The sequence below is a fragment of the Pelobates fuscus genome, chromosome 6 (genome assembly GCF_036172605.1).
Source record: "Pelobates fuscus isolate aPelFus1 chromosome 6, aPelFus1.pri, whole genome shotgun sequence".
Lineage (NCBI taxonomy): Eukaryota > Metazoa > Chordata > Amphibia > Anura > Pelobatidae > Pelobates > Pelobates fuscus.
This window is the reverse complement of record NC_086322.1, coordinates 292050192-292074119: the sequence shown is the minus strand read 5'-3', so window position 1 is coordinate 292074119 and position 23928 is coordinate 292050192. Positions and strand designations below refer to the sequence as shown.

General features: G+C 43.2%; 1 protein-coding gene across 1 annotated transcript in view; it reads left to right on the top strand.

Moving 5' to 3' along the window:
* The window catches only part of LOC134615069 (nuclear receptor coactivator 3-like), a 102373-nt gene that overhangs the window by 46302 nt on the left and 32143 nt on the right, over nt 1–23928 (top strand). The window contains exons 3-4 of the mRNA XM_063459442.1: nt 6551–6704; nt 20585–20658. The gene's annotated coding sequence lies outside the window, so the exon portion shown is untranslated. The remainder of the gene's footprint in view (nt 1–6550; nt 6705–20584; nt 20659–23928) is intronic.

Genomic DNA, 23928 nt, shown 5'->3' with positions numbered 1-23928 from the left:
GACTAAATATGGATAATGTTCTTCTCTTTTTTTTCTGCTTCCTTTCGAATTCTGTAAATCAAGGAATCTTGGCTCGCGTAACTAGTTTTATACTGTGGGTCCTTGGACACATTGTTTGTAGGTGAAAGGGTCACTTGTCAGAGCGTAATATTGTTACTGATATAACCCCACCACTGCCGCCCTCTCCTACTGCGATGGCTAACATGTCTCTGCAGAATCTTCTGAACTCCATTTCCCATAATGCTTAGCAAACCATTAGGAAGCTGAACTGAATTCACAAATTGCTGTAGTGCCAAGATTAGCCGTCATTACTGCTCTAATATGATAGGTGAGAATCATGAATTTGAATGCCTGTAAAAATGCATTCTGTAAGATAACAGGATTTTTTATTTTATATTTCATTTTTTTTTTTCTTCTTCATATAATTAGTCTTTAGCCTTTTAACTCCGCAGAAACCCCTGGCTGGTTGTTCTAAAGATTTTTTTTCAAAAGTTCATAGAGCGGGGGTACCCAAAAGGTAGATCTCCAGATGTCGTAGAACTACAGCTCCCATGATGCTTTGCATTCTTTTAGAATGACAAAGCTTTATGGAAGCTGTAGTTTTAAATCATCTGGGGATCTACCTATTGGGGACCCCTGCCACAACAGGATGCAATCATTTTGGGGTGTGTGGCCGGGATCGGGCTATATTGGGACGTTTTAAGGTGACTTCATGACCCACTAATGGTATATTATTTTTCCATAGAGTGCCTTATTAACTAAACATTATAACTACTACAGCGTACTGTATTGGTTATGGTGAAAAGAGTTTGTGGGCTGCCAGCTCCCCAGTTTGTGTTCGAGCAGTTTGACAAAATCGAATCCTGTACCGTCAATAAGCCAGGCTTCCTTAATTCAAAAGTAAATTTTTAGCTTGGCCACCAAGAATTGGCTTACAGTTTTGTGGGCGAATAAGCCGTGAATCTCTGCAATATATTTAACAAATTACTGTGGAGCTCTGTGGAACACTCCTAAACACACTGAGCTTTTAGTTTTACTGACGTGGAGCTCTGTGATATAATCGTACTCACTGCACATTACCGAAGAGCTCTGTTACTGTGAATCTAATTTTATTGTTGTGGAGCTCTGAGAAACGTTCTGCGAGGAAGGTTCCGATAGGAACGTATGATGGGAGAAATTTGGCTCCAAATTGCAGCTGTGTCCTTCCTAAAGAAGGTTACTTGGAACCGGGAATGTTTGTGTGTCGGTGGGGGGGCGAGTTGGAATACCACAAAATATTGTCTACATTTGCAAACCTCTAACGTGTTTTTTTTTGTGTTTTTTTTTTTTTTCTGTCTTTGTGAATCTTTTGGCAACAAATGTATATATTTGTGTGTGTGTGTGTATATGATACAGTATAATATAAATGTGGCACACACTGAATTTAAAATAAATTTTTTTTATCAAAACCGAATTCTGTAACGTGATACATTCTCTATAAGGTTAAGTGGACCCCCTTTTCTTTCCTGATATCTCGTTCACACACGGGGCTTTCAATGCCCTCTAGTTTTTCTGAGGAGAACTACCAGTGAACGATGTTTGAGACACACCCCAGGCAAGAATGTCACATCACCATTGTCCTCCCTTCTCAGCCTGCTGGTTCAGACAGCTCGCTGGTGTCTATCAGATGCAGTGCGAGGCTTTGATATGGCTGGAAAGTGCTACCTCCCTGGGCGTGCTTCAGAGTGGAATTTAAGCTGAAGCCCTCAGGTTGTCCGCAGCGCTTTTTAACTGTAGTCCAACCTGTCCGTCTGGTAAATGGTTAAATATTTTATTGTGAACTCAAAAATCATTTTATTACTACCTATACTAATCGCATTTCATTCACCTTCAAATATTCCTTTCTGTAATCGTAAAGCGTTGCAGAATATATTGGTGATATAGTTTTGTTTGGTTTGTTTTTTAATATATAAAATATATTTAAAAAAAAAAAAAACACTCAAAAATGTAGGCTGAATTGGTGGGCTGGAATAAATGCATAATTTTTTTTTTTTTTTTTTTAAATTTGTATTTTATTTGGTTTTGTACACACAGTATACAATTTTCCATTGTATGGGTTATTGAATAGGTTATGACAAGATCGTGTAACATTTCGGTGGGATGCAAACATGGCATTAATCACAGTATTGGTGAAATATGTACATTTACATTGCGAGGTATCAAGTTGCTTATTCTAATTTTCACTTTTATATTTTATACTGTTGTTATTGTTAAACTTTTATTGCTGTTATACGAGGATCCCTGCTAAACGAGTATGCAGAAGTGTAGCGTTCTCTACCGTCACCTTCTGTGTCTGTGAAGTCAGGTGGATAGTATCTATGCATGAGGTAGTAGATTAGGTGTGTAAAACTTCTAAACCTTCTGAAACTATATACATAAACATAAAGACACCTGGACTACAGAATCATATTAATTAAGTGTTGCAAGGCTAAGTATTGCGTATAATTTTGTTTTTAATATATACACACACACTCTTTACTCCTCAGACCTCATTGTTGGTGAACAATCCTCTTTATTTCTGTTGACTAAAATAGCTTTTATTTTCGAATATTTAGCTTGTGTCGTAATGTTGGTAGCATCAAGACTTCTTCCCTTATGTACCTCAAATTTCCATATAACGTGGTACAAACTAAATGCATGAAAAACTAAAATTAAAGAAAAATACATTTAAAAAAAAAAACAACACATAGTTGTATCTAGGACAGAACAACCATCTCTTGAAATACAATTGGATTTTCATTGGTATTGCTGTGAGTGCAGTTCTAGTGGTGATAGTCAGACTGTCTTTTTGTTGGTTTTTGTAGATTTCAGACTGTCCCTTTGTAATATATGATGGCCAAATTGTCTACTGTAGCTTCTGTGCCTCTTACTTTTACGATGTGACTCATTGATTGGATGGAATTGGGGGTATACGCTAGCTTGCAAGATGGGCACTGCACGTATAAAGCTTTCTACAATTTAGGAGCGTTTCTCTTGCTTAGCTTGTGTACCCTTTGGGAGTAGTTATACCCCCCCAAAAAACATGCAATTTTTTCCCTGAATGTTATACTTGGGGTTAATATGGGAGGGAAACTGCTTGCAAAGGCTGCAGACCTGCTGTCTGCAGCCTTTGCGGGCACTTCCTTCTTTCCCTGACACACATTGAATCTGTGCTTGGAGATTGACCAACCAGAAGCTTCTCATGAGACTCCTTCTGTGCTTTACTCCCGAGCAGGCGTAGGATCATGGTTCTTATAGTTAATGAGCTTTAGTTCAACTCTTTGACTAGGCAGGGAGGCTAGTTTTATGTGCATGGAGTGTCCCTTTAGCACCTGTAATCACTTGAATTGCGTTTGATTGAGAATTTATTATATTTTAAGATGAGTGCCAAAGGTCTCCAGAATTTAGGAGAAACACTCATGGAAGTCGCTTGGAATGTGAGTGTCCACACACAGCCCCTATCAATGATCAACTTTGACACAATCACCTGTGGTGGAACATGCCTGTCCTATGTGATTGTACCCAACAAAAAGGGGGGGACTGGAACCCACACAGGCCATTAGTATTCTAAAAGAAGTTTACATTGTTTACTGCTGGAGTAGTTGAAACCTCATGTTGGGGCTTAAAGCACATGATAGCACAGGGCTTAGAATTTTAAGGCCTGCCTCTGTTAGCCAGGATCTAAGTTATTTGTTTTTGAAGCATTGAGCTTCCTCCGACACTTGGTAGGGCTTACATTTTACTTGCCTGGGTTGAATATTCGATTGCTAAATGCTAGTGGAAATTTTGTGCCCTGAAAAATTTGCTTTAGGAAAAAAGAAAAAGGATGTGACCCTTTTCTTCTCAACACCTTCTATTGTTGTATTGATAAAAAAAAATCATTTTTTTTCTAATTTTTTTTTAATTTTTTTTGAGTATAGACCATTTTGAAAGATTGTTCAGTTGACCTGTTTTTAGTCTGAAATTTGTTATATCTTTATCCATTCTCCATAAATGTTTTATTCAGAGAACCCCGTAAAATACAATTGCATTCTTATTCGATAAGGGTCTGGTGCAGGTGTGCACTTATTTATTTACATCCTTCGTATAACCAGTACGTATTCCTTATTATGACTTGTTTTAACATGAAATTCTATAAAAAGCATTTTTCGTTAATCAGGAGTGCACACATAATTACTTCCTTTTTAAACAAGACTAAACATTTGTGGCCGTGGGGATCAGCACCGAGCGAGGTGCATGTTTAGCGACTCACACTTTGAGTGACGGTGGATGACAGTTATAGGAGTTGTAGGATTAGAGAGAAGCGTGTTTCGTGGGAGTGGGCGCCAAAAAGGTGCGGTCAATAACCTCCACAATTAAAGGATTTTCAAAGGGAAGAAAGCAATATGGAAAAATGTTTAGAAGCCCGTCTGAATTTTAGTTTGAGCCAAATTGATACCTAACCTATTAATCTGTAATATATGAGCATATTGCCCTTTCAGAATGACTTGTAGAGAGCTCCCGCCTTAGCTATTGAATCCCAGGTTTGACCACCTATTTTAGAGTGCATCTTCTTCCAGCTATAGGATAATTCACTAAACCACAAATTGTGCAGAATTGTCCGAGGTATGGCAATTTTTAGACCAAAGCGGTTGAAGTGTAACAATTCTCCCACTCAACTGTTTTGGTCTAGGACAGGGTTGGGTAGCCCTCGGCATTCCGAATGTTGTGTGACTACATCTCCTTAATGCTCTGATAGTCATAACTTTTGCAAAGTAGGGATGCACCGAAATTTCGGCTGCCAAAATTTTCGGTAAACTTTTTTTTTTATTTTTATTTTTTTTTACAAATCATTGGGGGGTTGGGGGGGGGGGGCATCCTGGATCTTTGGTTTCGGCCCAGAATTTTCATTTCGGTGCATCCCTATTGCAAAGCATCAGGAGAGATGTAGTTCACAATACTTGGAGTGTGAAAGGTTACCTACTCCTCACAATTGGCCATTTCTCACAACTAACTATAGAGTGAATAAATCCCATTACTGTTCTTATTTAAAATTCAGATCCCTCCAATGGATACATTTTGCATCTTAGAACTGTGTTTGTTTGCCCATTAACTTGTGTTCTTTATTAATGTATAGAAGCCACCAATTGATGCAGCACAGAGCGCTCTCATTCTGACCATGTTGGTCATTAGTGAGAACTCATGCGCAAAGCACAGTATGGCCGCCATTGCATATTTCAGCATGCTAGACTTCTAACACTCGTTTCTGACCCTCCAAAATGAAATCCATGATGTTTAGTCACATTGGGTATATTGTCGATAAAAAAGTTTTTACGTTGGCGCATGTTGTCCGTAAAGAAGAAATAACCTAAACCTATTTTGATAGAACTTGTGCTCTTTCTTTGCGACCTTGTTAATTTAAGTTGGGGCAGTTCACTTGTGGGTTCTTTCGTGACTCGTAATAACTAAGAACAAAGCATGTTGCAGCATTCGGAAACTCAACGAGATTTAAGCAGCAGATAAAGCCTCATATAATCTGTTTTCATAAAGGGTGGAGCACACCTCCAACAAGCCTAGTTTATTAAGATAAGATTGCCATTACTTGCCGTACATGCGTAATGTGGAAATGCCAAAAATAACCTCTTAACACTAATGCCTTATTTTTCATTGAATCTAACCCCCCTTCCTCGTTTTTAACCAGCCTATATTAACAACAGATTAAGGTATTCATCCAAAAAAGAATACATTCTTCAGCAACACACACAATTTTTTATTTATTTTTTCCTTTGCCAGCGCTTAATCAAGGGTTTGAATGATGAACTCCCAGCGGCCCACGAAACTAATTACAGTATTTATGAAAATGCACAAAAGTCTCCAATTGAACATTGCTTTTTATTGTAAAGAGAGTCAGAGAGAGAGGGGAAAAAAAATCGGATTCAAAATAAAAGCCATATTCTCCACGGAAAACCCTGTCGATCGTATTGGGTTTCTGGTGTATGACTTATTGGAGAAAATGTTTAGTGTGTTTTATTTTTATGAAGACTATCATGAGGTCCAATATTCGCAACCAGAAAAAAAAAAATCTATGTTCTAGCGCTAAAATACGCGTGACAGTTGAAGGGTTAAGTGTATAAAAACGTTAAAGTTATACACACACACACACAATTCCAGTAGAATAATAATTTACATGCGTTTATTACTGGTATTTATAAAGTGCCAACAGATTCCGCAGCGCTGTACAATTAGTTGAGAACGTACAATATACACAGACAAATACAAGAGGTAGCGAGAGCTCTGCCTGTAAGCTGATAACTAGCCATTGGAGCTCTTTTATACAAAGTGCTTAGCTAGATTGCCCATGAGCTTACAATCTAAAGCTTTAGAATGAGCAATGTTTATACAAGGGGTTGTTAATATTTTGGACAAAGGGGTCCACCTCTACTGTTATGGGATTGTAGCACCTGTGATGGCTTGGCTTGCCATTTTGTACAGTGTCTTTACATTTTAATAAAGCATTGGCGCTCACTTTTCACTCTTTGCTCTGTTTTCGCAGCATGCACCTGATCTCGACAGTCCTCTTCTTTCTTGGCTTCTAATTTTCAACCCTTCGGACAGCATTAGCAGCTTATTATGTACATGGAGCAGAACACGGGAGAATTCGAGGTTGTTTAGATAAATTTGTACAGCGTGAAGCGCTATCATTTCAGGTAGGTGCCAATTTATTATTAGTAGCTGAAAACGACAGAAACATTATAAAACAATACTTGACATAATATTTAAACCTGAAATATTAAATACTGAAGATCCAGCCTTTGTTCAACTGGAATTGTAATAATCCCTTGTTAGTCCATTTTTAGGCTAACTTGGCTCTTGGAACACTTAAAGGACCACTATAGTGCCAGGAAAACATACTCGTTTTCCTGGCACTATAGTGCCCTGAGGGTTCCACCCTCAGGGACCCCCTCCCGCCAGGCTGGATGGAGAGGAAGGGGTAAACTTACCTCTTTCTCCAGCGCCGGGCGGGGAGATCTCCGCCTTCTCTCCTCCTCTTCAGCTGAATGCGCATGCATGTGATTGCATGTGATTTTCACAGTGAGAAGCACGCAAGCGCCTCTAGCGGCTGTCAATGAGACAGCCACTAGAGGCTGGATTAACCCTAATATAAACATAGCAGTTTCCCTGAAACTGCTATGTTTATAGAAAAAAGGGTTAATCCTAGCTGGACCAGGCACCCAGACCACTTCATTAAGCTGAAGTGGTCTGGGTGCCTATAGTGGTCCTTTAATGTCATTCAGGTTGGACAAAAAACAATCGACAAATGCGGAAGTGAAAATTCTCAATTATGAATGCCGCTGACATGGGGAGAGGTCCCTGGTTACTGAGAAGAGAGATGCAATAGGTCCATAATATTGCTTTGCGAGCTAGTAGCTAATTAACACTCACTGAGCCTTTCTTGGCACTCCTCAAGAAGAGTCAAAATAGTCCCGTCTCCATCTCTGCAATAGCTATACAATCACTCTAGTAAAAAAAAAAAAAAAAAAACCCCACAGATTTTGATAAAGAATTTATATCCTGTTGACAACAAATCTGACAGGGTTTTATTGATCAAAACTGGACATTGTTCAAAATTACTTGCATTAAACATTTACCCAAGAATGAGTCCTATGTATCAAGATCAGAGAAGGATTAAAATCCTACAGAGCGTAGACGGGTTACCCACCCCCCTATATTGTTCTTCACAAAGGGATGGTTCATGTGGGCCAAGCAAGTCCATGGTTCTGTGATCCCTGTCTAACCCCACGGACCTAGGGTCAGTTGCGTTGTGATTAATCCTGCGCTGATGATCATCAGTCATTGCTCATGTACATATGGGGTTTAGTAACTTCCAGTTCATTCCACCTGTTGTCTGGTTTTACTAGTTAAACCTGCACTTGCTGATGGTTAAAAGAGGGATGCTAACTCAAGGAAAGAGGCAAAGCCAAATTGTGGGCAAATTTTTTTTTTTATTTTTTTATTTTTTATACTTTCTGTTAAAGAAGAAACATATGCAATTTTTTTACCTTCATTTTTTTACCTTCATTATTAATGTACAAAAGCATTGTTCCATTAAAAGTCCAAGTTATCTTGTAGTATGCTAATCAAAGCTTTTAGCTTAGTTTCAGTGACTCGGCATTGTTGTGTGTTACAAAGGTGGTATTTAAATGTGCTTTCTTTTTTTTTTTTTTTTTAATTCTTTATTTTTGCAGTGCTTATAAATGGTACATACTTACAAATGGTACCCCAACGGCATTCCATTTGTTTAGTGCGATACATTTGTTACAGTGGGTATCAGGTGGCCAAAGCACTTTTTTTTTGTTTCGTGAGGTATTACATATTAAACAGGCTTAAACATAGATTGTAAGAGCTGATTATACAAGAGTGTCAGACTAGTTGGCTTCACTTGGATGTTATGGCATGTTTCGAGATATAGCTAGCTGCGCGTACTTTAAGTGGTAAGCGTTACGCATAATATCTGCCTTTTACAAAAAGAATATATAACAGCAAAGAGAAAGATCTGTCAGGTAGCAGATTGGCTATAAACATGAATGAAATCAAGAACAACATGGGTGGACTCGAGGGTGGTTCTATATGCAGAGATAAGTAACCTCTATTGCTCCATTTGTGAGCGGGAGCACAGTTTGTTTCACTGTGAGTGTGAGCTGAGTACTCCTTAGGCAGGTATGAGGTGAAGTTACTTAGGTTAAGTCCCTAAATATCGTTTTACCTAGTGGAGGAGCAGGAAAGTGTCAGCCCTGTATTGCTGCTCTGGGCTGGTAGGGTGCGCTAAGGACTTGAAGTAGGAACGATTAAGTTCTGTGTGGGGATTTTAGCGGGTCAGTGATAAAAGAAGAAGGGGGGGGGGGGGGTTAGGCCCTAGGCCTAACGGTGACACGCTGTGTTAAACTAACATCGGGCTATGTACAGCGATTGCCGAACAGCAGGGGCCAAAATCTACAATCAGTGTGTGGGCTGGGTTCTGTCGTGAAACGGAGCCTTTGGTATATGTCCGCTAGCGCTACTGGTGCTAAGTCCGAAGTTGCCCGTCTATGCGGCATACCGATGCTTTGCTTGGGTTATCAAGGGGCAGGCCGTCGCAGTAGGAGGCCTATAGGTGGTCAGTGAGAGGGTGAGTGCAGGTGTCCGCGGTGAGGCACTAAATGGTGTTATAACTCTGTGGACAGGTCCTATGGGTTCAGGTAGGTTAACAGGTCTAAATGACAAGTCCGGTCTCTGGTAAGTATTCTAAGAGAGGTCACGTATCCTTAAGAGTGGTCGGGGAGGCAACCTCAGACGTTAACATTGTGCGTCTTGTAGTAACTGAACAAAAGTATACAATAAGACAGGTAGCAATACGGAAACAATAATAAAACAAATCGTAAGGGAGAGTGTAAGTCTCTGGTTGTGCAATCAGTTATAGATCGAACAGTGCGTCAAATGTCTCGTTCTGCGTCCAGGTGGGCATCTTGGGTGTGTGCCATAGGTGTCGGGCAGCCGGTGTTCCAGGTGTTCCTCATGGGATGGTCGTGGGGTCGGACCACGGTCGCCTGGGATCATTCAGTCCAAGGGCCAGTAACAAATTGGTAGGTGAGGTTCCTTAAGTCCGTCTGTCTCAGCGTGAGTCCGCTGTTATTGCTGTAACGGTTGAGTGTCTCGGGACAAATGTCTCGGAGGTGGCCGGATTCCCCATACGGGAGCTGGAGGGCTTGTTAGGCTGTCGGATGGCATCCTGAGGGAGGCCCCATGCCGCCAGGTGCTTTGTAGCCTCTGGGAGGTCGGAGATTAGATAGGTATCAGACCCGTGCAGCACTTGCAGTTTGCGGGGTGGGTGCCATTGGTACTGTATGTTGCATGCGCGGAGTAAGGTGGTGAGGGGCCTAAGGGTTGCGCGCCATTGCATTGTTCCCTTCGAGAGATCAGTGTAAAAATAGAGGGACATGTCCTCAAAGACATACGGTGTCTTGCCTCTGGTGGCCGCCATTATTGTCATTTTATCCTGGCGTTGATGGAATTTGACGATAACGTCCCTGGGTGCCGTCTGTGGGGCTGTCGTGGGTTTGGGTATGCGGAAAGCACCGTCGATGTTTATGCCCTTGGCCTGTCTTGCGGGGAGAATTGTGCTTACCAGACGCCGGATTAGGTGAGGTACCTCGGCATCCGAGATCGATTCCGCTATACCCCTGATCTTGAGGTTTTGGGCCCGCCGCATGTCTTCCATTGCCGCCATTTTGTGTTCCGCTTGGATGTGTTGCAGCCGTAGGGTGGTGATATCTCTCTTCATAGCGGCCAGTTGCTGTGCGTGGCTCGTCGTGTTTCGCTCGACGATATCCACGCGGTCCGACAGGCCTTGGATGTCTCTTTTCATCTCCGCCATGTCGGCCTGGATGCCTCGTTGGAGCTCTGCCAACAGCTCCCTCATCTCCACCTTTGTGACCGGAGCTGAATCCGTTTGTGCCTTGGGTGTTGTCGGTGGTTTTGAAGCGGGTAAAGCCACCTCTTCTTGGTCTGAGAACGGGTCATCGGAATTGGTAAAGTCGTCCACATAGCCCGTGTAGTCCGCCATGTTGGGTTCTAGGGCCTCTTGCGCCCTCCGCCACAAGTCCCCAATACTTGCTCCCGGACGTGTTCTGTCTGCTTTTAGCTTTTTACTTCTCTTCCCCATGTTGTCTAGTTTGTTGGGGCGAACAGCTTGGTCGAGTGGTTTGGTTTTGGGGGGAATATTTTGTATTTTTGTGGAATTAGGCCTGTAATGGCACGGAGCTCCCTGATGATGCGACCGCTCAGCTCGGCTGTTGGCTCCGCCCCCCTAAATGTGCTTTCTTAAAGGGAAACTGTCCTTTGTCCTTATAGATACTCCCTTCCATCCCCTCCCAATCCACCAGCAGGCTGGGGATCAGGGATATTCTTTGCAGAGTCTCTGTCAAACTGGCCGAGCCACCAGTCAGTCCACATGTGCTAAAATAAGTTTATAGTCAAATTACAACTTGTGATTTATTGAGTGGTTTAAAGCCTCCTTGATGTATTTTCTACCTTCTAACTGGTGTATGTAAAAGGTGGTGGGGGGGCGTGGTAGTGGTTTGGGATGAGCAAGCAAAATACTACAGATTGGCTACCTAAAAACAAATCTTGAATTTTTTAAAGCTCGTCTTTTGTGAATTAGGAGGTTTTGGGATCCCCCACCCCTCCTTCAATCAAGTTTATTTTTGCTGTTGTCGCTTAACCCTTTGGGGTTTATTAACTAAACTCTGCATCATAGTAAATTGAAATCTGAGTTGCAAAATTGAGTTAGAGAACTTTTGTTGTGTTGTCCTTGGCTATGTCATTCACTTTACTACGTGGGAGTTTAGTAAATTAAACCATTGCATAGAAACTTAGTAGGGGGTCAGAATTTGCTGGACGTTTCACTCTTTGGTTTAGTTGGGACACAATAATTTAAATCTATCCTCTCCGTATTATCTCCCCCTAATGTATTTTTGTACCTCTATCTTGTAAATCCTAGATTCGCTGCTCTAGGTTTTCTAAAATCCCAGCGAACGTGGTGTCGCACTCGCATTAGCTCACTTTGGCGTTTGACTTGCTCTGGACGGATGACTTGTTGGAACAATTTTAGTTTGTTGGCACTGGATGATACAGAATGCAGTGGATCTAAATTTTATTTAAAAAATGTTTTTATTTTATAAAGTGCGCCTCTTGTGACAAAACTTCTCATGTTTGTCTGGCTGTTTCCATCTGGTAGTACTTTATTGCAGTTCACTTGTAAACTATATGGCGTTTCAGCGTTCGCTGTAGATTAAATGCGCATGGCTTTTCTAAATGGACTCCTCTTGGGGATAATGCTAACCTTTTTTAATGTTTACGTTATTGCATTCTGCAAATAGTCTAATATATACCATTAAATATAGATTGCTTTTTAAGTGTAACAAGATTTATGGTCACGGTCCCCACTGACTAGAGGGCCCTTCTTTTCACACATTTTTGTAATTTTAATATGGGGGTGTGATGCTTATCTTGGTCTTTCCATAGTTGGGTAGGGATGATGGGTGTTATAAACTCTATCTGTATGAGTAAGTCAAGTTGGAATGCATAATTATTTTCTGGTTTCTGGCTCCTGTGAGATCTTGTATAACAGTTACCAGAGGGGAACCTAATGGGTATAGCTTTTAGGTTTCTGGGAGCAGAGACTGCATGTAAAGAAATCGGACTGAACTTCATCCTGTATTCAATAGCGGCACTGATATGGTGCCCTTCAGTCTACAAAAACTTTAGTGAATTCCTTCTTACACATAGAAATATCTGTAAACTCTTCAGCTTTCGCATTGTTTGTCTAGATCAAGATGCTCTCCAACAGGAGATCGCGGGAAGATGTGTTTATGGGTTTTACTGTGCCCATTGGTGGGATGTGGGCTTTACCGCACCCGTTGGTGGGCAGTGGGCTTTACGGTGACCATTGGTGGGCAGTGGGCTTTACGGTGACCATTGGTGGGCAGTGGGCTTTACGGTGACCATTGGTGGGCAGTGGGCTTTACGGTGACCATTGGTGGGCAGTGGGCTTTACGGTGACCATTGGTGGGCAGTGGGCTTTACGGTGACCATTGGTGGGCAGTGGGCTTTACGGTGACCATTGGTGGGCGGTGGGCTTTACGGTGACCGTTGGTGGGCGGTGGGCTTTACGGTGCCCGTTGGTGGGCGGTGGGCTTTACGGTGCCCGTTGGTGGGCGGTGGGCTTTACGGTGCCCGTTGGTGGGTGGTGGGCTTTACGGTGCCCGTTGGTGGGCGGTGGGCTTTACGGTGCCCGTTGGTGGGCGGTGGGCTTTACGGTGCCCGTTGGTGGGCGGTGGGCTTTACGGTGCCCGTTGGTAGGCTTTACCATGCCCGTTAGTGGGCTGTTGGTTGGCTGTGGACTTTACCGCACCCATTGGAGGGCTCTGGGCTTTGGGCTTTACCTCCACATTGGTGGATGTTTTGTATGGGTTGCTTGAGGTATACTTTTTAACCAATGTATTGAGATGATTTCGCTAGTAGGTCTTATTTTAGCCATATTTGCGGGTGACAGAGGTACTGAAAGAACTGGAGAGGTTTTGCCCAGTAGGAAGTTCTTCACCTTTCGTATATCTTCCATATTCTTTAAATGGATTAAAAGAACCCATCGGAGCACCATAGAAGATTGAAGTGCTGTTTGTAAGAGGTGCGCCCTGTAATCTGCTCCCTCTGCCTGATACTGCTGCAGGGATGGGAGGTTCATCCCCACGGGGCAGGTATTAAGCAGTTCTTGGAAGAAATCCACACTGCAGTGCATCAGAATGTTCACACAGCCTCTGCGACCCATATTTCTCATTGCTCATTGCTCACTGCAAACCTACATCTTACGACTGTTGGAATACAATAAAATATTCTACCATCTATATTTTAAATAGATGCATTTAAAATCAACTTCCATTTTATTCATATATCTCTAATATTCTGCTCTTGATACAGTCATATGGTCTACAAACAAGAACCCTGTAATTTGTATTTCTACTATTAATGGAAAGTATCTAGATTTCTTGGCTGGCTTTATGAAAAGATAAGAAAATGTTGGAAATAACGACCCCCCTGAAAAAGGGTTCTATCCCAATAATTATATAGGTTGCTTCAACTCCCCTCCTCCCTTCATCAGTGGGATTCACCCGCATGGGACTCTGATCTGAGGTGCTCACTGTCCACTAAGAAGTGGTTGCCCATCGACATTGTCTTAAACAAACTCTTCCCACCTGCCTTTTCGGAAGCTGGAGGTGACAGAGGGTGGAGGGAACACTTCATCTATGGTGGACAAGTAAATATGCCTATTGGCAGGGACTCTTGCAACTCATTGGCCAACTTAAACACCTGTATTGACTTAACGTCCTTCCATCCTTATCTGTCATATCTTGCTTGTCCACAGGCCTATAGTAAGCTACGGGTATGCCATCTCCTCAGTGTTGTTAAAGCTTTAATACTGGCTGTTTTTGAAAAGTACAGACTCCCCCCTAGCCTCATTGATTGATTGGATTCTTAGAGTAATGCGTGCTAGAGTCATGAAAGAGCCACTAACATCTGTTTCCACCAACCCCCAGTTAAACAGAGACCCATGGCAGAACCAAACATGGATGGGATGTTTGCACAAACTGAATTAATGCTCAGGGAGACACCAGCTCTCTGTATTGGGTTATCCATGATTTTGCCTCTGTATTCTCTCAATGGCATGGTATAGAGTGAGCAACCAATATTTGTCATGTGTCTGATCACGTGGGTGTTGGGAGATGCCGGGGTGTGGACGAGTTATTCACGGTTATTTTATCTTGTTTCCTTGTTTTTTTCGTTCTTGCATGTGATCCCGTATGTGGTACCGTATGATACTGCGCGCCTTTGTGGGCTGGTCATAATCCTGTTTGTACGTAGGTGCTATCAAGTATTCAGGCCACAAGTATTTAGGGATAATCTGTGTACATTTTTGCCTTATATCGCTTGTTTGAGAACCTTTTACAGAAATAATAAGCCAAAAATACAAATTTTTTGGAATAGTTATATGCTTGTGTTTTTTGCCAACTTACTCTGACATTTAAAATTGTGAAGCTTGTGATTACATCATAGTTAAAGGGACAGTCTATGACTTCGTTGTAGTTGTTATGGTGCAAGGTGTGTCTGGATGCAACTCCCTCCGTTATTTATCAAACTGTTTTAAAGCAAAGAAAATAGAGGGATGTTCTGGTACTTAAAGACTGGGCTTTCTAGTGTGTTAGACTTAAATCCATCATAAATTAGATGGTAGTGATTGTCTGTGTGTGCTTGGCGCAGCCTCGCTCGGTGCTTATATCTGATTGTTGCTGTCAAAGTTTGGACTTTAGCTCAGAGAATGAGGAAGTGAAACTTCTGTAAGATCTGTGTCAGCAAAGAGACTGAGCTTTGGGTGCTGGAAAAGCCCATGACTTACAGAAGTATGGAGAGCATGAGTCATTTTATATTAATAGCTTTCATTTCAGCAGTGTGGCTTCACACTGCTTGCTTCTCCAGCAATAAAACCACCTCCCAACAAAATTGAAACTGATTTTTGCCTGTTGTATCAAAAGAATTACTACAAGAAAACATGCCGAAAAAGTCTTAAAATTGTATCTTTATTTCACAAATCCATTTAAAACGCTGGCGTGTTGATAAATAAATAGATATAGATTCAGACTCTCCTTTCCACCGTGCCTTAAAAACCAAAACTAAACCCAAAAGCTGTTGCTTATCTCTCGTTATTACTGATGATTTATGAGCCAATCTGATGCTTCAGAAGGATTGGGGTCCTATGTCACCTGGTTCTGCTCCAATACAATACTTCTTATAAAAGAATTCAGTGCGTTTTGAGAAGTCCTTACATCCACCGATCAGACAGTCAGGGGTGTACTCTTTCTTACTCGCTCTAACGTCCAGGAGGGTGCAAACTAACTGCTTTGGAAAAGTGCCGACTTTTCTTTTTAAATCTGGATTTGTAAAAAATAATATGGAAGGGACTTTCAGTTAAAGGACCACTCCACACTAAATTTAAAAAAAATATTATTTGGTAGATATTTTGTACTATACATTTTTATGCATGTATTCATTGAAAGTCTATATAAAAAGAACTTGCAAAAGCTGCAGTTCCTGTGAATTGCAGCCTTTGCAAGCCGTGCCCCTATTTCCCCGGAAGAAGTCTGTTGAGAAGCTTCTGAAGCTCATCTGTCCATGCGCACACACTTTGCACCACGTTCAGAAAGAACCCCGGGACTGATCAGAGGTATGGGGGAGCAAGGCACGCTCCTCTGAGCGAACAGATGGAGGAAGCGAGCCTTCCTGTTTGTCTGGGTGTTTCGTTATTTAATAATAAAAGTGAAGATTTCTCATAGAAATTGGCAGCTTTATAAAGTGCCTTTTAAATGGAGAAACTCCTTACCTTTAAAAACACTTCAGTAAGCTCAATGGCTTTAAAGATGTGGAGTGGTCCTTTAACCACTAGAGACATCTAGCAAGCTAAAGTACTGTAGGGGTCTGGTGTGTGATTTAGAACCTTGACACATTCACTATCACATATACATAATCTCAAACAGTGTATTGTGGGATTACAGCTAATGCCATCTCAAGGCTATGTTGACTTGACCTTTTGTGATGACTAATGAGTGTCCAAGGCTATTATGACTTTAGGTAATTCTATACATTGCATTGTTTTATAAATATAAACAATGCAATCCTCGCAACCTTATGTAACTTAACGTTTTCCAGACACGGTTTGGGGGTTTCTTTGCTGAAGCCTGGAAAAGTAGAGACAGAGGACGAAAGCAGTCTTTTCACATATTGATTCGAAGTATCTATGGCACACAGTGGGTTTAACAAAAGTAGCTTGTGGAGCTGGTTGCCAAGACTGGCACTGCAGCGTGTCCAAGCAGGGCAATAATGGGCTACTTTTTACCTCTGGGTCTTTTGGATTACTCATTTTGGCCTTTAAACATATCCTTTGCTGTTCAAGAAACTGTACTGCCCCCAGAATGCTCTGCCAGCCAACAGCTGAAGGGCCAAGGATGGGTCCCCCCTCCTTTTGCGTAACCTGGCTCTTTGACCATAAGCAAGTCATCGTTACAGATTTCCTTACCTGTTGTGACTGAATACATGACTGTAAGGGAGTTAATCAGGGGAAAAAAATGTAAGCCCGGTACACACGTTCTAGCAAATACAACGTGATGGCCGAGCCGTCTCCCTGCTGAATGGGTTATATCATTTCTTTTTGTGTCTGTCTGCTGAGTCCCGAAGGACTCCCTGTCTCATAGTCGTGTGGTCATGACTGAGTGGGTCTCACTCCCCCTAGTGATGAACAGCAAACCAGAATTGTTTTTTCTTTCTTTCAGATCATGCTGATGAATCTATTGATCTGCCATCTATTGTATATTAGATGTCCGTGATCCCTTGACAAGCCAAGCTTCATGGCTTGGAAGTGGCTTTGTAATTCAGTTTATAAAATAGGCTGTTTTTATATCTCAGATTATTAATTGATGAGAATTAAGACGTAAATAAAATCTAGCCTTCCTATCAAGATAAGGAAAATGTACTGATGTTTCTAAGCTTCAGTATTGTTGACCCAAAATGGCATTGGAATGGTTAATATTGGTTATAATATGACTACTGGTCTAGATGTGATGCATGCCTTTAATCTCAGAAGCTGGTTAAGCAGGTTTTTACCGCTTTGTGCATCCCAGGACTAAAATAGTTAAATGAGTCTAGGGTGTGCAATGTATTGTTCACGTGTTTGTATGTATATCGTGAAAATACTCACTAGGTATTACCGATATTTGGTTCCAAATGTTCGTTGGAGGAAAAAAAACATTTCTCCCTCTTAAATTAGTAATTGGAAATGGTTACAAATAAAATAAAAAGCAAAATGAGCACCTCTGCCATTTAACAAACTTCCATTTAGTTTTGCAGGTCTCTTTTTAGTATCGATTTCTATTTGCTACCCTCAAATAGCTCTTTTTACACGTTTGTGTATTTCGGTAGGGTTTCTTTGTTTCGAGCAATATACAGGTCTCCCGTAGAAATCTGGAAAGACCAGCGTTGGCCGAAGGATTTTACCAATTTCTTATTTGAAGCGGGTGGCTCTGAAGATGGACCATAGCTTTGCTGCAAACCGATCACATTCAAAGTGACGTTCTAGGCTAGAAACACCGTAACTCTGAGTTACCTTCTAGTTGAGCATCAGACATCTTTGGTCCCAGGATTTGAGTTTTTTTTATGTACAGCGACTTCTGGTTGGAGGTATTGATATTATGGATGTGTCCTGCCGAAAAGGGAAATCTGTCAATACAGGCACACTTTGAATCCGTTTTGAGTACATGAGGCAGAAATCCACGTCCCAAAAAGAGAAAAGTAATTTCTAATCTTCATGTAGGCCAGATGAGATGAAATTTGTTTGCTAAAATTTTTATTGTATTTTTAGATGGCGCAATGTTTAAATATCCGCTCATCCATACATCAACACATTACATATCGTACCTCTTCGCTGCCTTCTCTCTTTAAAGATTTATTTTTTCTGTAAATTAAGAGTAACGTAGAACCGTTTTCCCCCCCCTTTTTTTACCTCTCTCCACTGCTTGTAAAATGACATTAATTTTCATGAATTAATGCTTCCTATCCTGTTATTAGCACAGTGCTCAATATTGAACTATAAAGCGCTGTTAAACAAGTTGTGTGATTGCTGTATAAATTTGTTCTTTTAAAAGTGGGTACTCTTCAGCACCATGTCGGTGATTATCTGCAAAGCATGCGCCGCCTGAGTGTCTGCCATAAGCCTCGCTGTTTCATACCAGATCTGTGTGCTTTTACATGTGAATGCTTCATAAATATCTTCCAAGAGCAATTTATTTTTCTAATTAGCCTGAACAGCCCCTGCTTTGCATACAGCTTCAAGCCGATCTCTATAAATCAATTCAAATGCACAGCTGCCGTTTTGGTGTTTTTTTTTGTTTTGGTTTTTCTCTCTCCCCTCTTCTCTACTTCTTGCCTTTCTCTTACTGAACTCACCCTGATTCCCCGTAGGCCACTGAAACTGCTAATAATTAACATAGCTAATCGTCCTTCTTTTGGTGCATGTCCCCCCCTTTTTTCTTCTTCCTTGCCATATGTTGGATTAAACACCGTACTCCTGCCTGACGTGAACATTTTCGGGGAGCACTGTCGGATAATCCTGTTGCTTGAATAAAAGCATCATTCAATCTTTGGGGTATAATTAGGGCAGAATGTTCATGATTCGGTATATGAACACGATGTGCTGGGAATTGGGAGAGGGGCCTTTGAATCTACGATGTCTCTATATCTTATATACTTTACAGGAATGTTCTGCTGTTTATGGCTGTAGATATTTCCCAGGTGGAATGTTGCTAAATGGTTTCCAACAGTATTGCACTGGTCACCACTCTCCAATTGGAAGCCTGGAATGTTTTTTTCGAATTTCCTTCCAGTTACATCTATTTTCCCTCTTAAAGTGACAGGCAATTTAATTTTTTTTAAATTTTTTTTATCATTGTACAGCGCCAAAATATTTCAAAACACTTTACAATATTCTAAAAGTGGGGCATTTAGCAATAAATGTGACCATTACAAAATGTTACAGGAACAATAGGTGGTTGATGACCCTACTCAAATGAGCTTACAGTCTAGAGGAGATGGGTTATAAAAACACAATAGGCATTGAGGGGGATAGCAACCAAACAACAATGAGGGAATGTAGCCGAACTGGATGTAAGAGTGGAGTGTGGCCCTTTAGGAGACCGCAAGAGACAGGTTTGTGAGATAGAAGTTAAGAGATGGGTTTTGAAGAACTCAAATGTTCACTTTCATCTTACTGTTACTCATTCCTACTGCTCTGCCCCTCCCCCCGTTTCCCGCTCGGCCCCCTCCCCCCGTTTCCCGCTTGGCCCCCTCCCCCCGTTTCCCGCTCGGCCCCCTCCCCCCGTTTCCCGCTCGGCCCCCTCCCCCCGTTTCCCGCTCGGCCCCCTCCCCCCGTTTCTCGCTCGGCCCCCTCCCCCCCCCGTTTCCCGCTCGGCCCCCTCCCCCCCCCGTTTCCCGCTCTGGCCCCCTCCCCCCCCGTTTCCCGCTCTGGCCCCCTCCCCCCCGTTTCCCGCTCTGGCCCCCTCCCCCCCGTTTCCCGCTCTGGCCCCCTCCCCCCCGTTTCCCGCTCTGGCCCCCTCCCCCCCCGCTTCCCGCTCTGGCCCCCTCCCCCCCCGTTTCCCGCTCTGGCCCCCTCCCCCCCGTTTCCCGCTCTGGCCCCTTCCCCCCCCGTTTCCCGCTCTGGCCCCTTCCCCCCCCGTTTCCCGCTCTGGCCCCTTCCCCCCCCCCCGTTTCCCGCTCTGGCCCCTTCCCCCCCCCCCGTTTCCCGCTCTGGCCCCTTCCCCCCCCCCGTTTCCCGCTCTGGCCCCTTCCCCCCCCCCCCCGTTTCCCGCTCTGGCCCCTTCCCCCCCCCCGTTTCCCGCTCTGGCCCCCTCCCCCCCGTTTCCTGCTCTGGCCCCCTCCCCCCCGTTTCCCGCTCTGGCACCCTCCCCCCCGTTTCCCGCTCTGGCACCCTCCCCCCCCCCGTTTCCCGCTCTGCCCCTCCTTTTTGGCTGTGAAATTTGGAAACCGTAGTAAATGAGGTTATGGTAAATCTAGTATTTGGTGTGAGTTTAATTGATGTGAGCATTGTTCTGTTAATAAGCAAAAACCTTTCTTACATTGGAACTACAGTGTTCCAATGACATTGTTTGTTCAGTTTACCAGTAAAGCCACAAGACAATCTTTTCAATATTTTAGAAATTGTGAGCGAATGCAAAACTTGTTGAAAATAAATAAAAGGTAATTGGAATAAATACACTTGAAAATAATTGTGCTCCTCCTATCGAGAGTGGAATATAAAACAATCTAAACTGTATTCCAGAAAAGCGTGACTTGATCTTTATATTATCTTTATATGATTTAATGATTATTCTAAACGCTGTCCCACGCTGAGACTGGTTTTTATTTTTTTTTATTTTTTTTTTTTTTTTATTTATAGACTTGTGTTTAAGATGCCAGATGAAAAGTGGTGTCACCTGTGGATCGTTTAGTTTGGAGTCCCGTTGAGTTTAGGTAAGAAAGGTGACAATCTTGGAAACCAATACTGATCAATCATTCTCTAAAAACAAAGGCAGACTTCCTTACACCTTTTTATAGTGACCCGTGTTCCCCTTGACTCTGTAGTCTATTCAGTGAGACATTTGATTCCATGAGTCACACTTTGCATGTACAAATTTTGCAAATTAGCAGATAATATTCAGGTACGTTATAACCTTTAAAGGGACACTGTAGGCACCCAGACCACTTCTGCTCATTGGAGTGGTCTGGGTGCCAACTCCCACTACTCCTAACCCTGTAAGTATAATTATTGCAGTTTTTTATAAACTGCAATAATTACATTGCAGGGTTAACTCCACTAGAGGTCTCTTCCTGGTCCATAGCACAGGAAACCTGTGCTAGAGCGTCGCTGGACGCATTAGGTCTACTCGGCCGGTGGGCGGGATCAGTCTCGCCCGCCGGCCGACGGAGCCAGTAGGAGGAGCGGCGCGGAGGAGGAGACAGCGGCGAGGGCCATCGCCACTGCCTCAGGTAAGTGACTGAAGGGGTTTTCACCCCTTCAGTAACCGGGGATTGGTGACTGGGAGGGAGAGGGACCCTCCAGTGCCAGGAAAACGGATTGTTTTCTTGGCATTGGAGTTTCCCTTTAAACGTTCTTGCCAAATAGCCATCAAATATAAAGGTTTCCGTTATACTGGCATTTGAATATAGCTCCCCCAATGCTTCAAGGATCACTATAGGGTCAGGAACACAAACATGTATTTCTGACACTATAGTGTAAAAACCACCATCTAGCCCCCCTGGGCCCCTCATGCCTCCATAAATATAGCAAAATCTTACTGTATTCAAACCAGAAGCTGTAGATCTGCATGCTGTTTGCCTCAAAAAAAAATACCAAGCAGACTGCTGACATCATCAGAAGTGGTAGCCTGATCCAATCACAATGCTTCCGCATAGGATTGGCTGAGACTGGCAAAGAGGCAGATCGGAGGCAGAGCCAGCATGATTCAAACACAGCCCTGGCCAATCATCATCATCTCCTCATAGAGATGAATTGAATCAATGAATCTCTATGAGGAAAGTTCAGTGTCTGCATGCAGAGGGAGGAGATACTGAATGTTTGGATGCATTTTAGGCAGCCATGACCCAGGAAGCATCTCTAACAGCTATCTGAGGAGTGGCCAGTGAAGTTATCACTAGGCTGTAATGTAAACACTGCATTTTCTCTGAAAAGACAGTGCTTACTGCAAAAAGCCTGAAGGTAATGGTTCTACTCACCAGAACAAATTTAATAAGCAGTAGTTGTTCTGGTGACTATAGTGTCCCTTTAATAAATCTCTTATTATGCCCACCTACCTCACATCGTAAGTAGTGGTCTAACATCTTAACTGGGGTCTACCCACACCGTTCCCTGCCTCCACTACTTCAGACAAAGAGCTGATGGCTCGCCACCAATGAGCGAAGGCTTATTTTTTTTTATTTTTTTTAAAAGCTCTATTTAAATTTCCTCTTTTCCATAAACCTGCCATTTCTACACACATTAGCTGCAGTTTCGTCTTTTTTTTTTTGTTTTGTTTAAAATTAGGATAATTCTCTTCTTTAGTACATTTAACCGGCCTGCAGATTATAAAATAAAATTATATATTTAAACAAAACAAAAACCTGCTAACAAGAAGAGACTTGCGCTCCGGGAAGGTAATAGAGTCAAACATCTGGCAGAAGCTTCTCCCTTCCTAGTGTAACCAGTTCTGACCTCCGGTGAAAAGGATTATATGAAAACCAACCTGCAATGACTTGCTTTTGTGCAAATTATTTTTCTGCTAAAACCGTTTAAGGCCAGAATTCCCTTGGCTGTTTTTCAACAGTAATTAACAACGTTCCATTTATATATTTGTCCCCCCATGGTGCCATTCTCCTGCGTTATCCCACAAAGACGTTTTTGTTACAAAAATGCTGTGACGTAGTTTCCAAGTGTCCATCTCTAGAACCAACACAGCCTGTCCCGTCTTCCCTCGGTGTTCCTCCTTACAGGTAACACAGACGTGTGTTTGAGTAGATCACAGAGCTCCAGAGGAAGAAAATGAATTATCAGCGTGTAACACACAGCTCCATAGTAATGGGCCAGTCTATCCGTGTATTACAGAGCTCCATGCCTATAAAACTTGCTGCAGTGTTAGTGTATCACAGAACTGCACAGCAATAAAACTCCTACCCACCTTACTTTACTGTGAGTTTAAAAAAAAAAATGTAGTGGAGCTCTGTGATGCACTTAAGGTAATGTGCATTCTCTGTGTGTTTGTCACACCTTGCCATACTGTCTCTAGTCACATTTATGACCCTTAAAAGTTCAGTGAGGAATGCTGTAAAATGACAAAAGGTACTTGCGTCTACTATTTGTAGTAGCAAGGTGAGCTTTGCAAGGGAGGCATAGTAAGAGTGTACTGCAAGGGGCCTATGTGAACAAGGTTTTTGTTTGCAAGGGGACATTGTGGATTGTGTGGATCAATGTGAGCAAGTAGTACTATCATAGATGTGTTTGTGAAGGAGGCAGTGTGCGTAAGGAGAGATTGGCAGGGAGGCAGTGTGAGCGTGGAGGGAGAGTGGCAGGGAGGCAGTGTGAGCGTGGAGGGAGAGTGGCAGGGAGGCAGTGTGAGCGTGGAGGGAGAGTGGCAGGGAGGCAGTGTGAGCGAGGAGGGAGAGTGGCAGGGAGGCAGTGTGAGCGTGGAGGGAGAGTGGCAGGGAGGCAGTGTGAGCGTGGAGGGAGAGTGGCAGGGAGGCAGTGTGAGCGTGGAGGGAGAGTGGCAGGGAGGCAGTGTGAGCGTGGAGGGAGAGTGGCAGGGAGGCAGTGTGAGCGTGGAGGGAGATTGGCAGGGTGGCAGTGTGAGCGAGGAGGGAGATTGGCAGGGAGGCAGTGTGAGCGAGGAGGGAGATTGGCAGGGAGGCAGTGTGAGCGAGGAGGGAGATTGGCAGGGAGGCAGTGTGAGCGAGGAGGGAGATTGGCAGGGAGGCAGTGTGAGCGAGGAGGGAGATTGGCAGGGAGGCAGTGTGAGCGAGGAGGGAGAGTGGCAGGGAGGCAGTGTGAGCGAGGAGGGAGAGTGGCAGGGAGGCAGTGTGAGCGAGGAGGGAGAGTGGCAGGGAGGCAGTGTGAGCGAGGAGGGAGAGTGGCAGGGAGGCAGTGTGAGCGAGGAGGGAGAGTGGCAGGGAGGCAGTGTGAGCGAGGAGGGAGAGTGGCAGGGAGGCAGTGTGAGCGAGGAGGGAGAGTGGCAGGGAGGCAGTGTGAGCGAG